This window comes from Passer domesticus, chromosome 12 (genome assembly GCF_036417665.1).
Source record: "Passer domesticus isolate bPasDom1 chromosome 12, bPasDom1.hap1, whole genome shotgun sequence".
Lineage (NCBI taxonomy): Eukaryota > Metazoa > Chordata > Aves > Passeriformes > Passeridae > Passer > Passer domesticus.
In genome coordinates, this window is record NC_087485.1 from 10,796,103 (window position 1) to 10,812,806 (window position 16,704).

General features: G+C 35.7%; 1 protein-coding gene and 1 long non-coding RNA gene across 8 annotated transcripts in view; one reads left to right on the forward strand and one right to left on the reverse strand.

The window, feature by feature from the left end:
• TOX3 (TOX high mobility group box family member 3) overlaps positions 1–16,704 on the forward strand; it is a 244,161-nt gene that overhangs the window by 87,539 nt on the left and 139,918 nt on the right. For 4 of the 6 annotated variants that reach the window (XM_064386349.1, XM_064386347.1, XM_064386348.1 and 1 more), the window contains one exon: positions 11,829–12,000. The gene's annotated coding sequence lies outside the window, so the exon portion shown is untranslated. Of the gene's footprint in view, positions 1–291; positions 355–11,828; positions 12,001–14,024; positions 14,103–16,704 lie in introns of those variants that run through there. The other 2 variants (XM_064386346.1, XM_064386351.1) reach the window with 2 other exon arrangements.
• The window catches only part of LOC135279191 (uncharacterized), an 84,690-nt gene that overhangs the window by 32,458 nt on the left and 35,528 nt on the right, over positions 1–16,704 (reverse strand). The window lies entirely within an intron of this gene.

Sequence of the window (16,704 nt, forward strand, 5' to 3'; positions counted from 1 at the left end):
ACAGTGAAACAGACTGTTCTTATTTCCTTACTGTATAGGAAATACATTGAATAGTAATTTAAGTGTATATTCTACTCATATGTGGAAAGAAAATAAATTTTAGGAAACCTCAAACATACATGCTCAGGTCTTCTTGGTAACTAGGTGCATTTTCCAAAAGACTGTTAGCATGGTGGAATTAAATAGAATAATTTTTCAATCTTGTCAGAAATTCTCCTTTTGAAAGGTTATGCACTGGTGGGAGTTTATGTGTGGATTAAGTGCTGACAATTATTGTTTGAATCTTTCTAGGCATTACCACTTTGATGGTTCAGTATCATCTTTGGGTTGTCACCAGTCAAGAAAATAAGCAAGGTGAATAAATACCTAAAGTATTTCTAATTTTTCAATAATTTCATATAATGTAATTTCAGTATTTTGGAAGCAAAAGAGTAAAGCTTTGCTGTGACTTGAGACACAGCTCTGTATGAATTGTACCTCTTTAGTACCATGATCTTTAGGATCAATAGTTGTTTTATGTTTTCCAGCAGGAACCCTTACTCCACACTCCATGATCAGCTGCTATATCCCTTTACTTCTCTGTATTTTCTAGTGTTAGAAATAGTCCAGTTTTAGCTCAGTCATAGATACCAGCCATATAAAATGGATTCTTTGCTAATTGCTGTTAAACATGCTGGTGATTGCTGTGCTTGTTGTGAGTCTGTGCTCTGACAGTTCATCTCTTGGAGTTAATCTTTTCTTTAAGGAAAAGTGAAAGGACATACTCAGTCTTAGGCATTTAAAGGTGCAGAAGAAATAGTCCCAGATTCTTTTGTTGACTTGGAGAAATATAGAGAGTAATTTCAATATCCTTACCTCTTTATCTGTCTGGACAAAGAGGGGGGAAATTATTTATGTAATATCACTGATTTTGGTTTGGTGCTCCAGCCCCTGTGAGCCTTTGAGGGAAACAGTTGAAAAGTTTCCTTACTCCCAGACTTGTAGAGATACCAAAAGTACGCTTATAGCCCACGGCAGAAATTAGCATAATGTACAGTCCTCTTGATAGCCCCATTAAGCTTATTGGGCCAAATTCCACTTCCTTTCTTATACGACAGCTGTGGGAAACACCTATGGGCTGAAAACGGCCCACTGAGTACAGTCCTAACCCTCAGCTTAGAAGAAACGTGCTTGAAAACAGAATACAAAACTACAACAAAGCTGAAGTACAACCAAAAACATGAATTAGAACCAGGCAATGTTGCTAAGCTAACTATCAATAAGAAGTACAAAACCACTACGTGGTTATGAGTAGCTTTTAGCTGGGGAATGTAAAATCTTAAATGGCACAGATAACGTCAATCTGAATTACCGTTTGCACAATGACACAGATGTTAGGATAAGGAAGCATAAATGGAAATTAAAGAGAAACAAAATCAGAACAGATGTCAGGAAGCATTTTTTTCATGCCGAGAATCACAAACGTGTGGAATGGCCTAGCAGGCAAGATTGCTAAGGCAAAAGCACAGGGGACATTAAAGAAGAGATCAGATGGCATCATAGGGGAATTGAGTAGTAAAAAAGGAAATGAGCATGCATAAGGCAAATGGTTTTAATTTAATCCCAAACAATGTCCATGTTCTTATGTTATTAATGTGTGCATATTTACCTTGAATAAACACACAGAATTTTTAGATAAAAAGGCCCAAATCTAAAATGCATAAAATAGCTTCTTGTTGATAACAAAATCAAGAAAAAAATTGCCAGTTTTTCTGTAATAGCTGTAAACACTGTATATATGTGAAACAGGTTTTTTTTTTGTACAGTTTCTCTCTGTATTCTCTGTTGGTGATATGTAGACGTTACCCATGAGGTCATAGGGGAACTTCTGGATAACTTTAAAATATATATCTCAGGAATGACATTTTGTTGTTGCTGTCATTTGTCTTTTTAGGATGCATGCTCCCCTGAGCTACATTTTCACACAATGTGCAGGTGGAAAAGATTATATATTTCATCTCATCTTTTGGGAAAGAGCAGATGTATAATACTCAAAGTTCCAGTCCCACAACATTTATCCCTGTAATTTTGAGTTTTGTCTGCCCTGTTAATTTCTGTGGAGCTCCTCATGTGCATAGCTACCTCAAAGTTTCTTGCAGGATAGCGTTCAAATGCTTTGTTTGACTCTTATAAGACAGGCAGATATCATATCCCTCACAATAGGGAATTGTGCTTTCTCCCATGGATTTTGTTTCAGTAGAAAACTCTGAGCCTCAAATGTGGAAAGACACAGAAATTATAGATCCCAAAAGCCAGATTCAGCTTCTAAAGTGGGAATCAATATTTTGCATCGTCACACTGCTGGGTTGAATCCAATGGAAAATAAAGAAAAGATGAAAATAGAAAGCAGCTCTGAGCTGTATTTATGGACCCCTTTTGTTACCTTACTGAGCTTTGAAAGTACTTCTGGAAGTTCCTGTGATTGCATTGTTTGCAGCTTAAAGCATCAGCAGAATAAGCAAAATTCTTCCCTCTGTTCTTACTCTTCATTTCTCTTCTGCTTCCCCGATGTTCTCACTGTCTTTCTCATCCTACTGACCAGAGCTGCTGCACTGGAATAGTTATTGAGAAGAAGACTATGTAGAACAATAATAGGGTTATTGGGCACCTCTAGGAACTTGGAAATAAAAATCTATCAGGATTTGTTCCTTTATTGTAAATGTAAAATTGGCTTAGAATTTTGTTTCTTTGCTATAGAAGTTAGGCTCTTCTGTATAATAGTATCATTACAATTCAGCATAAATATGATTTTTTTTCACCCTTTCAACAGTGTTATTACAATAGTCTAAAAAGGCCAAATCTTAATCTAGTAAATGGTGATGAAAAGATAAAGGGAGTTATTTTCTAGATTTCAGAGAACCACAACTTTAGTGGGTAAATAATCATCACACTACAGAAACCAATGGCAACTGAAGTAAATAACATTCTATTACTTTCCTACTGGCTAGGTGCTAGTTTGCTATCTGTAGCATTATTGGTTTTGTTACCAGGATTTTAAATTTACAGGTGTAGAAACCTAATGGAATCCACCTGATGGATAATTTGGTGTATGATTTCCACTTCATCTTAGTTTGTAGTAGCATATTCCTTAGCTTATAAGGTAAATTAATCAATTAAACATCAATCTCTATGCCACTTCTCTTTAAGATTTTCTTAGATAATATTTGATCAGTACATATCTAACTCCTAATGTTTAAACAAATCATCACCTTGTCACGTAGGTGTAGACACAGAAAACTAAACAATACAGTGTTAAGTTATCTGTTGCAGGCTGAAAACACTGTCTGGGCTTATCTTTTTTTAATGTGCTTTTGATATAAAACTGGTTCACTAAGTCACATACTAAGAAATTCAATAGCAGAATGGGCTTAGTGATTTACTAAAATCATATGTAAATCTCGTAGTCATACACTGGGTATAAATTAGGAATTTCATAGGAAGAGAGCTGTTAGAAAATAAAGTAATAGAGCTGTGAGTTACTTTTGAAGGTTATGGAGTTTTAATCATTAACACATATTGATATTCCTATTTCCATTATGCTTGGCAGCAAGTTGTTCTTTTAACAATATATTTATATTTCATTGTCAGTGTCTAAAACTGAATTAGAATGATCCATAGCAACATTTTCTTAATTATGTTACTATTGGTTAATTAACACTTGTACTGTGCATACCAGGCACAGATTAGAAAGAGAATGAAGATGTGGTCCAGGTCAAGGAGAACAGGCTGTGATTTTACAGATGGACTGGTCTAAGGAGTTCAGCCTTAGTTCCCTTGTAGCTGCACTGAGAACTCAGCCTGCTTTCCATAGCACACTTTGAAAATCCCAGCTCTAGAGAGAAGGAGCCACTCCTCCAGCACTTCTCAGAATACTGAGTACCCATGTAGACTCCCAGGGTTGAAATCCAATTGATTTTACAAAACTGAACCGTGAGACTGGATACACAGAATGGAGACAAACTAACTGTGCTGAATGCCAGTATCACATGCACCATATTCTTAGATGGTGAGTCATTGTGTGCCACAAAATTTTATACAAGACTTCTGTAAAGTCTTACCCAATAATTTCCTAATTAATTCTTGCATAAAACCCCACCACCCAAACCCTTGCCTGTTATTGATTCTTTTACAGGTGAGTGTCAAAAGTGGCAAGGCTAAAACCTGTAAGATAACATATTGCTCAAGATGGGAGAATGCTATTATTGTCAGACAATAGGAACAATGGGCTGAACTTCCCTGAGCAGCATCTTGCCAAAGACACAGCCAAGGATGACTCCAAAGTGCATTTGAGAAATGCTACATGTTCTGTACATCTGCTCAGGTATCTCTACCTGGCATGTTAGAGGCAACCTAATTTTTATTTCTTTGAAAGTACCCAGAATTCTAAACCAGCTCTATTTACATTAGTTTGAACACAAAAGAACACATTCTTATAGGAGTAGCAAGATATTTTAAATAATGAAATATAATTCCATCAGCACTGTTCTCTCCTGTTATTTATTGCTGTACTAAATTATCTACAATGGAAGACATCCAGTTTATAATGAGATATCTGATGATTTATTTTTGAAAAAAATATTAGCTTTATTATTTATTAATTCTACCAGTATTCCTTGGTGTATACTCCATAAATATTAACATATCTGATGTCTTGTAAAGATACAATGAAAATAGCATTATACCTGATGTATGGGAGAGATTTGACATCTCATTTTTATGTAGTTGATCTTCTATAGCTTATAATATCAAGAAGCCAAATTAATTAAGAATTTGTGTCAAAAAAATTGAAAACATTTTTAGTGTGAGAACATTTGGAGATTTGCATTTGGATTAAAAGCACTTTTTAGCCATAACGTTATCCCAAAGGTAGTAAAGAGGCAGATTGTATTTTTTACATTTGTGGAAGGCTAAATAAATTCCAAAATCCCTTTTAAAATATTACACTGCTTAACAAATACCTACATGCAGAAATTGAGAGCTAAATAAGGATATTGTGATATGTTCTCACAGGAGATCAAGTGGTTCTCTTAAAAAATATATATGCTAGATACTATTTTAAGTAATATCAAAACAGTAGCACTAGCTACATTTACTGTTTAAAATAAGTGAGATTCCTCATCATGATGCTCTCTGAATACAGCTGCTGTCTGAAACCCACAAAGACCATCTGGAATTTGAGATTTATCAGAAGATTATTGTTCAAGGCTGGTTTATCTCAAAACCCCAAGTCCTTTACATTTGTGCTGACATATCCTTTTATAGATTCTGATGTAGAGAGATTTCCTTTAAGCTTGTTATATATTTGCTCTGATTAAGAACATGGCAATCTCTTTTATTTTGATATATATGATTAAATACAATACAGTGCTGTCTTTGTAAGTATTTTAAAGCTAAATTTACATGTTATTTCATTGTAATTGCTCCCAGGTTTTCTTTTCAGATAGAAAAATTCATCTTCACATGAATATTTGCAAATACACCATATTAATTCTGAGATTATGAAGATTCAGAGCAACTTGATGTTTATCTATGTTTTCCCAATTATAGATAAGCCTGAAACACTCAAAGGGGCATTGTAGTGACTTGGAAAATGCAAATAGAATTGAACACGACATAGATTATTTGTCTTATAAGTTGATCTTTCCTTTGTATCTTTAAACAGAAATTTTGTTTTTCTAAATAGCTTGATACAGGTCTGTCAGGTAAATGTCCATGTTCTGTGGGGAGGAGAAGGCAGAGATCCCAGCTGATTATTTGGTAACATGAGAACAATAGAAAAAAGGAGAAGCCTCGTGGCTGTAACTAAAGCATATTGTCAGATATTCTGTAAGGTGTTTTGTTTATTTATTCAGTTTTTTAGGAAATGTTAATGCAGCAGTAGTACTTTGGTGAGTGCTGTTTTTACAAATATGCAATATAGTAGTTCCAGATGTGTCTGAAGCCAGTGTGAAATTGGTGGATTCAAGAGGCTTACATGAAAACCTTAGCAGTAAACAGAATGAACAAGTTGAAGGCACTTGCATTGCATTTGTAAAGATTTATGTCAGTATGTTTGGTGTTCATTATGGTAACTCTTATCATATCTGTTCTTTTCTCATTAGAGAGCAGGCTGTGATTTTGGCTCCTAGCCAGTATCTTTTGGCAGGACTGATAGTGTAGGCATGGTGTGGCCATCACACACATCTTCATGGGTGCAGCATAGGAGGGGTCTCTGACATTTGTGTGCTGCACTGGAGAAATTGTGCTGGCTGGGATCCCTGTTCCTCTATCAGCATTGTTACCTATTGATAATCACATTAAAAATTCTTGTTGGGTTTTCTGACACAATACAAAGGAGATATTTAGAAGTCCTTTAGTATTGTGGAATGATGAATAGTTTCTGGTTTCTATCTGTTTATTAGTACAGAAGGGAAAAGAATTTAAGCAGGATACACACATACAGTTAAACAAACTTATGTGCAGTCCATACAAGACACTGAATTAGGCAACTGCTGCACTTAAATGACATTGTAAAGAATGAAGCTCAAACAGCAACACTGTAATCTTTGTAGGAGTGCTCTGAGATGCACGGGCTGGAATTGAACAGCTCATTACTAAAATGAGGCAGAATCCGCGCACAAAAATCCAGCAAAGAAACCTGTATTTCCTAGGCACGATTGAAATGCCAATCAGAGTGCAGCATGTGTGTCTGGAATTTTAAATAATTTTCTGGATGCATTTATTCCATATCCTTGATGTAAAATATGTACAAATAAATTCTAGGGCTCTCCAAAGGCTTGTATGTGTTTCCCACTGTTCACATATTTCTGAAATGTATTGTCAGTCATTTGACAAAGACTCAATGTGAAATAACTGCCAGTTCACTAGTATTCCAGACTGTCACCTTCATTTTACTTCTTTCCTGGGAGGAAAAGCATTTTTGCAGGGTTTTTTTTGGAGGCAGCAGACTACAAAACACGACTTTCTTGAAGGCCTGTGGATAAGGTTAAGGCCACTGCTGCAGAGACTCAAAGCTAACTCTGAACAGGGAGTGAGACGTTTCCTTTTCTGAAGTGAAATTAAAAATGGAAAGCTACTTTGACCATGATGCAACTCCCCATTGGCATTTTCATTTGCTTTCAGTACTTCATTTTGGTGCAGCTTACACCATCCTGAAATGCTTCATACAAAGCTCCCTGGTCCTATAATTGTTATTTGCTTTGAGTCAAGGCAGGATTTTCTGTAGATGCTTTGTCCTGTACACATGTGTTGCACAGTGAAAATAACCAGAATGACACTACTGGTTTGTGTGACAGTTTGGCACAAAAGATAGAGGAAAACAGGGCAAGGATGAATTGCATTTGAGATGTGTTTTTCTCCTGCTCAGAATAAAGAAAGGACTTGTTTAATCAATTTTAAAGCTGAGAAAGCTATAATAAAGCATAATATGAAACTGGAAGTATGCTATAGATTATAATAATGAGAATAGAAGAATTCTAGTATGTGACTTTTAATACATCTCTGTATATATGTTTTATGAGATATTTCTTCTTTCAATAGCAATTTTGAAAAGTTCTTAAATATCATGACTTTGATTCATTATTTCTTGATTTCTGCATTGTATGCTGTTAGAGAAATATAGAAGTTGAATGACAACAGTGGTGGATCAGAATCTCTTTGGATTTTGCACAAGTACTTTTAGTACTTTCTCCAAACTTAAGGTTAAACATGACATCGTATTTTAACAGTGACAAACAGAAAATGTACCCACAGAATGGTATTAATATATGAAATGCATGAGTTGCTTTGGAATGTGTTTTGCTTTCTCTTCAGAAAGTGTTACAGCCTTCAGTGTGTCTAATTTATACAATTTTTTCTTATATAGTATTTTTGAGGTGAAAAATAAAAGACCAGTGTAATTATTTCGGCCTCAGAGAGTTGTGAGGTGAAAAATAAAAGACCAGTGTAATTATTTCGGCCTCAGAGAGTTGTGGCAGGAAATGTAATATAAATTAAATATTCCGTAGATATTTGTTAACTGTGATACTGTTGAGCACAAAATAAGCTTGATTAATGTGTATCTATCTAGCTTTTTAAAGAATTGTCTATCAAAGGATAAAGCATTTGCATTTTCAGCAAAGTAAGAGGCTGTAGTCATATCAATATCATAATAATTACACTTCTAATCTTTCTTCTGAGTATCTCAGCTTTTCTTGGTGGCTGGCATCAAACTTTTTAAAAAGTGAGTGTTAACATCCACATTCAAGTTTGTAAGAACTTTCATGTGAACTTATATGGGCTTTATGTGAAAGAATAAATAGTCTAAAAAACAAGTATGTTAGCTCTTTTCATGTTTGAAGTATAAGAGTAGAATGGGCACAGAAATTAGCAATATACTGGGTGTATTTTGTGATCAGAACAGAAATCAGGACAGACTTAGAGGGTTCTGTTTGCCAGAGAACAGTGGCATTACGCAAGAAGGCAGATATCGTGTCTAAATATGGGCAGGGATAAATGTAGCCAAAAAACCAGTCATGGATGCAGATGGCCCTGCTGGAGTTTGTGCACCTGGGCCGTTTGGTTTCCAAACTGACCTCATGACTGGCCACAATGGCTGCCTTCTCTTCCAGAGCCAAAAATGGAAGAGGCTTAAGTGGGTCCATATGGCACACAACAATCAAGAGCAAAGATTCATTGCCAACTTGGTATTGCAACTACAGTTTGTATTTCAATGTGATGTGGAATTGGTTCACTATTCACAGAAGAGCAAGTACTGCCAGGAGCAGCTTAATCTATGAATTTATCTAATTATGTCCTAAAAACACCAGAGAACTGCAGTATGATTTCAGATGTTGTGAGATGAAGCCAAAGTCAATTTAACCTGAACTGTGCAAATTCCAATTTGCATCCAAAATCAAGAATTTGAGCTTCCCTTATATATATGGTGGCACACAAATTAGTAAAGTTTTACTGTACTGCATCCTGTGTGTAGGAACCAGAATATAACATCACTTGACTTTCAGGAGTTAAAGAAAGATGACAAAATATTGCAAATAAGCTATTGAACACGGTTATCTCTGACCTTGAACAACTTTTTGTTCTTTCTCCTTTCCACCTTGGACTTCATAATAGAATTTATTTTAAAGCAATGATACACATCTCAAAAGAGTAAGAGACCTTTGATATAATTGCCGTGAAGCTGGAAAATCAAATGATATTACTGTAAAATCCTTGTAATAGCCTAGGCAATAACTTCACTGTGTTGGAGTGCTAGAGCTCTGTTTGCTCAGTAGTTGTTCATTATGTAGTTTTATTGGTTATTTTTCCCTTTTATCGTCTGTTGATAGCGGGTACTTAACTATTTATGAGTCTCTCCAAGGGTGAAGCTTGCTGTTTCCTGGCTGGAATTACAAGTGAGAGGAATGTAATGGTACTGAGTAGTGTGACACCTGTGTGTATTTTTTTCATTGTGATATCTAGAAAAATTCATGTGAGCCCTTCTTTCTACCTGAAGACAACCCTATAGTTTGGGTAGGACGTTGCCTTGTGACTGCCATTCTTGTTGACTTGTGGAATGACGTTGCACCCCCTTGAACCAAACAGATATTTGCATTTGCTAACACAAGTAGACACCTGTCCCTAAGATATTTTAAAACTAAGTCTCTTTAAGGTTAAAAAAAAATAAAATATGGGAATGTCTTTAGCTGGTGTATATCTGAACATATATGTTCTATTTAGAAGTGCTGTGAAAGGATCTGCAATGTTAGTGGGAAATAGAATATTGTAGGATATTGAAGGAGTCACTAAAAATAGATTATTTGAAGATAGTCTTCTATCAGGATTTATTTGGCTCAGAGTTGAACCTAAAAGTCGGGAGTAATTAAAAAAGTTCTGATGTTTTAGCTGACTAAGTAGTATTCATTCAGTGATATTTTTTTCCTAGTGTAGAAAGCTATTTCCAACCCATTTTTCCAGATGATGTCACTACTACTTAGTGTTGCTCTTTTTCCCACCTGGCAGTGAATGCCATAAGCTCACATTTAAACTGTCACATTGTCCCAATATTGTTTTATTATTCACCCCTTTCATCTTTATACAGAAAATTATTGCTTCCAAAAATCCACAGCTCAAACTCTAAACACATATAGCCTTGTACAGTCAACCTTTTGCAGAGCTTCTGCACAGAACAGGTTTTAAATAATCTTATCGCAAAGCCATGCAGATGACAAATTTATCAGGAATGGAAAACTTAGACTCACAGGGTTTTTACAGTTCAATAAAGTTCATCCTGCCATCCAATTCTCTCTGAAATGCTTGTATACCTACAGTGTTATCCTAAATACTCTGTAAAATCTTCAGAAATAATAATTTAAAAAAAAATTATTATCCTATAAGCTATAGTATACAGAAACAATCTGTAGAAATAGAAATCTACACATCCCAAACAGCTTTTTATATACAACCAAGTCATCAGTGGCCATGCCACAAGCAGAGAGCTTATACCTATCTTATTAATGTTCAGACTTTGATTCAATGAGGTTTTTGCTAGGAAAACAAAATATATTTTTGAATGGTCACCTAAGTTCCTATAAGGAATTGCTTCCATGCAGAAAGAAACTCTACAGATTATATAAGTCTCAATTTAAGATACAGTTCAGGAACCCAAATGGAAAAAATCATTAAACAGGTAATGATTTTTATCTCTATAAAATTTATATTGTATAAAAATGTATATTAGTGAGACTTCACCTTGAAAGGAGCTTCCCATAATGTTCTCATCTAGCCTTTCACCAGTCACAGTCTTCTTCAAGTCATAATGAGAAATAAATTCCCTGCAGTCTAAGATTTACCAACTGAATGGTTCTAAAATGAGAGTGAAGTAAAATTGTAAAGAAACTTGACATATTCTACTATGCCTGTAGTAAGTAGCCTCTGCCAGCACAAAACCATGAAAATCCTTGAAACACTCTATACTTTTCCACTGTGTGCAACTCCCCCATGATATTAAACAGTGGCTACACACCAGAGTGATCTAACACAGCTAGTGAGATGAAGAGAGAAGTGCAGAATATCCACCTGCTTGCTAAAAAGATTCCTGACAATCTGGTCCCTTCTCTGATAACTTTATAACCTGTTCTTTCCTGCAGCCTCTGTCCAGTTCATACCCCCTGTGCACAAGTACCTTCCATGTTTTTTCTATCAGCAGTTTTTTAAACCAATAAGTAGCAAATTAAACCTTAAGAAATTACTCTTATATAAACTTAAAGTGCTTTCTTCCCTGTGCCCTCTAGCTCTATGGAAACTTGAAAGCCTGTCCTTACTGGCAGAGCTGGAAAGACATGGTCTTGCCATACCCCAAGCAGAGGTCTCTTATCTGACAGGAGACTTTCATGTTGAAAAGTAGATTCGAATTGTGAAAAGGGAAGTGATGCCAAAACCTGAATGTTTTGTACTCAGGGGTGAATGAAGACAATCTATATGGCACTGCACAACCAGCACAGGAACCAGAGACAGCAATTCTGTAGTATTGATTCATCAGCTAAAAGAGACCAAAAGTGCAAAGTGTGGGCTGCTAGAATTTGTCCTTGTGTTAGATTCCACTGAGGAGAGTGTCACATGTGTTGTGTGTCTTCTCTGAAGTAAGAAAGTCATTTGGCCTGCACCAGAGGCCTCATCATTAACTGAAACTCACAGAAATACATTGATTTTCTGAGAACTACCCCTGATTTGAATAAATGTGGCGAGGTTGTATTGTTTCTTGGTTTGTGAACTCACATATAAAGGGTTTCTCTCTCTTTTTGTAATTTCAGCACCATGTGACGGAGACAATGTTTCTTCAGCCTGCAGTGATGAAGTGGGAGCTTATCCATTTGTAAGCAGTGTAGAGAGGATCAATTTTTCCTTATGAAATGGGTGAGATGAGTATTGGTGAAGGTGGTTTATGCAGCTCCCACTGCTACCACGAACATGGGATGATCTCAGGTAGGTACAGTGTGGTTCCTCTGTGATCAGCATGAAAGAATACAGTTGTCCTAGAAACTGTTTTGATGAAATTATATATTATAACTCTTACACATACTTGCCACACCTACTGCAATACCTCCTTAATATAAAATAGATCTGAAAAGTATTTTGGTGATTTTATTTATTATTGAAAACTCTTATGTGCAAAATTTGAATGTCACTTGGGTATGAAGTTCATGTAGCTGTGACTTTCCTTTATAAGGTTTTGGTTATTGCAGTCTTGCAGATGACCCTGGATATTGCTTGTGAATTCAACGTCTGACTTAGCCTTTATGGCCTTTCAGGAAAGGACATTAGCCTTATTAAAAACAAACCAAATTGCTCTATATTGTGTGCTGCTGTTACTGTAAAAACCCTTGAGCAAGGAAGAAAGGAGTATCTCCACAGTACTCTCTGTATTCTGCATTATTTTAAGATCCAAAAATATATGTGGCAAAAATAGATATACTGGGTTAAATTAAAAGCTCTTGGATGGGCAGCTTTATTCATTCCTGGCTTGTTATTGCTGTGATTCAGATGTGAGAATTTTAGAGCTTAGTAGAAAAATACATCTTTCCAGTTGTTTCTGCACAGTTTTGTACAGCTCCAGTAGCTAATTTGGTTGTATATATGAAGTTTTTCTATCATATATTGCTGAAACAAGACCAAGACTATTAAAACTTTATACTGTGTACACATAGATTGTACCACTGGACATAAAGCATTAAAATAAGAAATCCAGCCTATCAGCCATTTATAATGCAATCATGAAGTAGAATTTTATGTCAAGAAGGATAGCTGTAGAGGAAAGATTAACTTAAACACTAAGAATGTATTTACTCAAAGTTGACACTAGAAAAGAGACATAATGTTTAGAAGCCATGTATTGCAATTTTCCTGAGATTTTTTTCTCATCTTCGTATATCAGGTATAAGATTATTTTATGGTGTTTTCTTTAGTAATTTCAAAATATCAATTTGCCAGAACTTACTAAGCTTGACAAATGTTATCTGTTATAGAGTATATGGACTACTATGATGTATGCAAATTCTCATTGTGGCTAAAAAAAGTCAATATTAAGTGATCTCTTAAATTTGCTCAAATGACAGGTCACTGTCAATAAATCGCAGTATTTTTTTGAAGGAAATGTAGAGACATTATTTTTTAGCATGGCTAAGCAGCATTTATAGATGGTCACTTACAAAACCTGTCAGTGGCAGACCTGGGCTGAAGACTTCTGACCACCTTTCACTCATGGCAGTGTTCTGCTGGGAGGTTAAAGCAGGCCTGATGCCCACTTTGTTTGTGGCTCCTTGGATGAGGTGCTGGTTTTCCATCCCCTTTCATGCCCCTGGTGTTTAAATGAGCCTGATGAGGGGTCCTGGTCAATGGCCAGGAGGAGGTTTAGTGGGGGCTCTCAGTATGCTGTGCAAATTAAGACACTTGAAGGTCTTGGGAGAGCTGTCCCTGAGAATTGTGAACAAAATCAAGTGTGAATAAGGTGGAAAAAAAGGAGATCTGACACAACTTTTAGGTGGATCAGGAGTGTTCTGTGGCACTTTCAGTGCTGAAATGGCAGCTGTGGAAGGTTTTAGGGCAGTTTTGTACTCCATCTCCTTAGCAGGATTCGTTGTTTTGGAAATCTCTCAGTTGTGTGTTTAGAAATATATTGTCTATTTATAAATTGGGAAAAGTGTAGTACACCTTTTGTTCCACAGCAGTGAGGGTTATGCAGCAATAATTAAAGAGAAACATCTGTTGGAGATTGTAAAGGCAAGTTTTTACCATAAAAAGCAAGAAGCTAACACACACCGGAGGAGAGAACTGGAATGCAGTCTCACAGCATGTTCTTAAAGCTACTGTAGTCTCAGTTCCACAACTTGTGCCACTGGTTTATGAGCTTTGTCCATTGTGACTGTGGTGGTACCACACTGACCTTTCCTTGGCCCATCTGGTTTGCTTTTCAAATGAAGGTTGCTCCTAACAATGTCCCAGTTCAAGCTGACGCTGGAGTGCAATTTAGTCATTGTTCACCAATGATTAATCAAGAAGAGATTTCATAATGAAGTCAGCATTAAAATGTATGGGCATGTGGCAAATCAGATTGAATGGCAATATCTCAGAATATATAGCATCATATTGTTAGGTTTCTTTTGTGGTTTTTGCTCTCCTGGGGACCTGAGTATAGACTGTGATATGCCCAGGCCCCGTTTATTTTACATTTTAAATTATTAGTGGAAGATTAAACTTTCATGCTAACAGAAAAATATAATGAAAATGCTAAATTCTGGGCTCCCTATCTAAATATTATTAGCTTTTACATGATGTATTTGGTTCTTTTGTTCTTGCTGACTCACAGTCCATAACCTTTCTTTTGTTAATGCATTTTAATTCCCTGTTCAGTATCCCTAGACAAATAGGCACTTTGATATGTGGGGAGGGGAGGAAGAGAAGTAGCCTAAAAAGATAAAATAATGGAGAAGAACTATTTTTAGATGCTGTCACTAAATATAAACAGAATTAAGAACAGTCACTAGCTGATAAGAAAGCTGATTATATTACAAGTGGCTATAGTTTTTGAATGGCAGAAGGGAAGTTATAGCTAAAACTTGTTTTTATTAGGTAAAAGTGTTCCTCTGCGTGTGTGCTGCATCTTGTACCTGGTGCTGTCCAGTGAAGGTCCAGGTCAAGCTCGCTTAACATGAATTCCCAGATAAATTTGAAATTCCAGCATGGAGGAAACAAACTGTGGATATGTGGATTTTATATACATCCCTGCCTCCTTCCATCCCAAGTATTTAAAGGCACTCTCATGAAAAATTTTGTAACAGGACTATTGCTCAAGCAAATGGTGCTGCAGGGTTTCCAAAATAATAGAATCCCTGATAAACAACTGCAGCTGGTGTTTCTAAGAGACTATCCATTTTTAATCTCTGAAAAGCAAATAGCCTGTGTTCATATCCATCTGATAATTCAGGCAAATGATTCCTACAGATGCCAGGGAAAGGGAAAGTGAAAAGGAGCGCTGAAAGAAATGAGAAAAGGTGATGATGCCATGGTGTGTAAAGGAGGGGAATACAGTACTGCATACACAAATGTTCCACATACTTTGGAGAATGTTTGTGAAGGATTATGTATAATGCTTTAGCATTTAACAAGAAGTTCTGAGATCTTGCCTGTCCATTGTCATGAAGATGCAATTTATTTAATCATCCTCAGAAGTCAGTTATGGATAAAAACAGAAACAATGTAGCATGATCATCTTACATTTGAAATAACAATTAGAATTCTGATTTGAGCAAATAAAAAAAAATGGAATAAGAAAGTTTCATCACAAAAGATCTTGTTGTCATGGTCATCTGAATGCCACTGAAAAATTATGCTGCAATGGAACATGCTAAGGAAAAATATGAGAGGTTTGATTTGATGGACTATTTGTCTTTACAGCAAAACATTGCTATCCCTTGAAGCAAAGTGAACAGAGGTGATTGCAAATGCAAACCCTGTTATGAACAAATGGATCTGCATTTGGGAGGAAAAGAAAGGAATGGAAAGTAACTCCTTTCTGTTGTAGCCAAAATTGGTATCAATAGACTGATGGGGGCACCTGAACCCTCTTTTTAGTCATCTAGTGTATTCATCTCATCATTGCAATAAAGCCCAAACATTAGCAATATCCTTTCCTCATATCATTTCAAGGGGTAAGTGTGGATTTTCCTTTAAAATGACAAGAATTTTGACTTTTTTTTTCCTCAAGAAGGGCTGAGAGATGTAAGTGTATCAGGGAAGGTCCAAGAGAAAATATATACTCAACTTTTGGGTCTCCATTAGATTTTTTACATTATAGGCATCTACTGACTTTCACTAAAATATCCCTAAACTGGCCACTGTAATACAGCTGAAAAACATTTTATTCATTAAAAAAAAAAAATCCCTATGGTATATAGATCCCAAATCCAATGCAATCTGAATTTAAGGTAGCAATATATCTTATTCCAAGAAATGTTTTTCATTAAATCCGTCATGAAAGACTTGGTTGTAGGGCATGAGATCCCCATCTTCTTTAATATGCAGCAAAACCCAGCATGTTTTATTCAACGAGTCAGATCAGTGAGTGTATTCAGACTATAAATTTGTACATTATGTACAGATAAAAAACATACAATGCCAAGAAACTGGCAAAGAAATTTCCAGTTGATTTTTTTTTCTTTGGGTTTATAAAAATAACTGTGGTGCATCAATTATTCCCTATTGCCATGGATACAAGTGATACTTTATTATATAACTGTACAGCTGTGCTCAGTTCTCATATGAAAAACAGACTTTTTCATCTTTCTATTTCATAGTTACTGAACTGAGATAATAACATCTCCTTTTATCTATGAAATCAATTTCTTTACCATTCTCTGAAGTATTATTGATTAGAATTTCATTAAGGCATTTATAATAAAATCTATAGTAAATGCTTCTGTTCTACTACAAGGATGCAACGGATGAAGGTCATTCTGTTATATATTGCACATGCAACAAAGGTATATAACAGAGGGCTAGAGGTTTAAAATTCAAGCATTCAAAACGAGATTATTCAAATTCAAGCTGTATTTTATATATATATGTTATGATGATACCTTCAATCAGATAAGTATGTTCTGTATACATGATTTATTTCAGTCTGTTTTAACA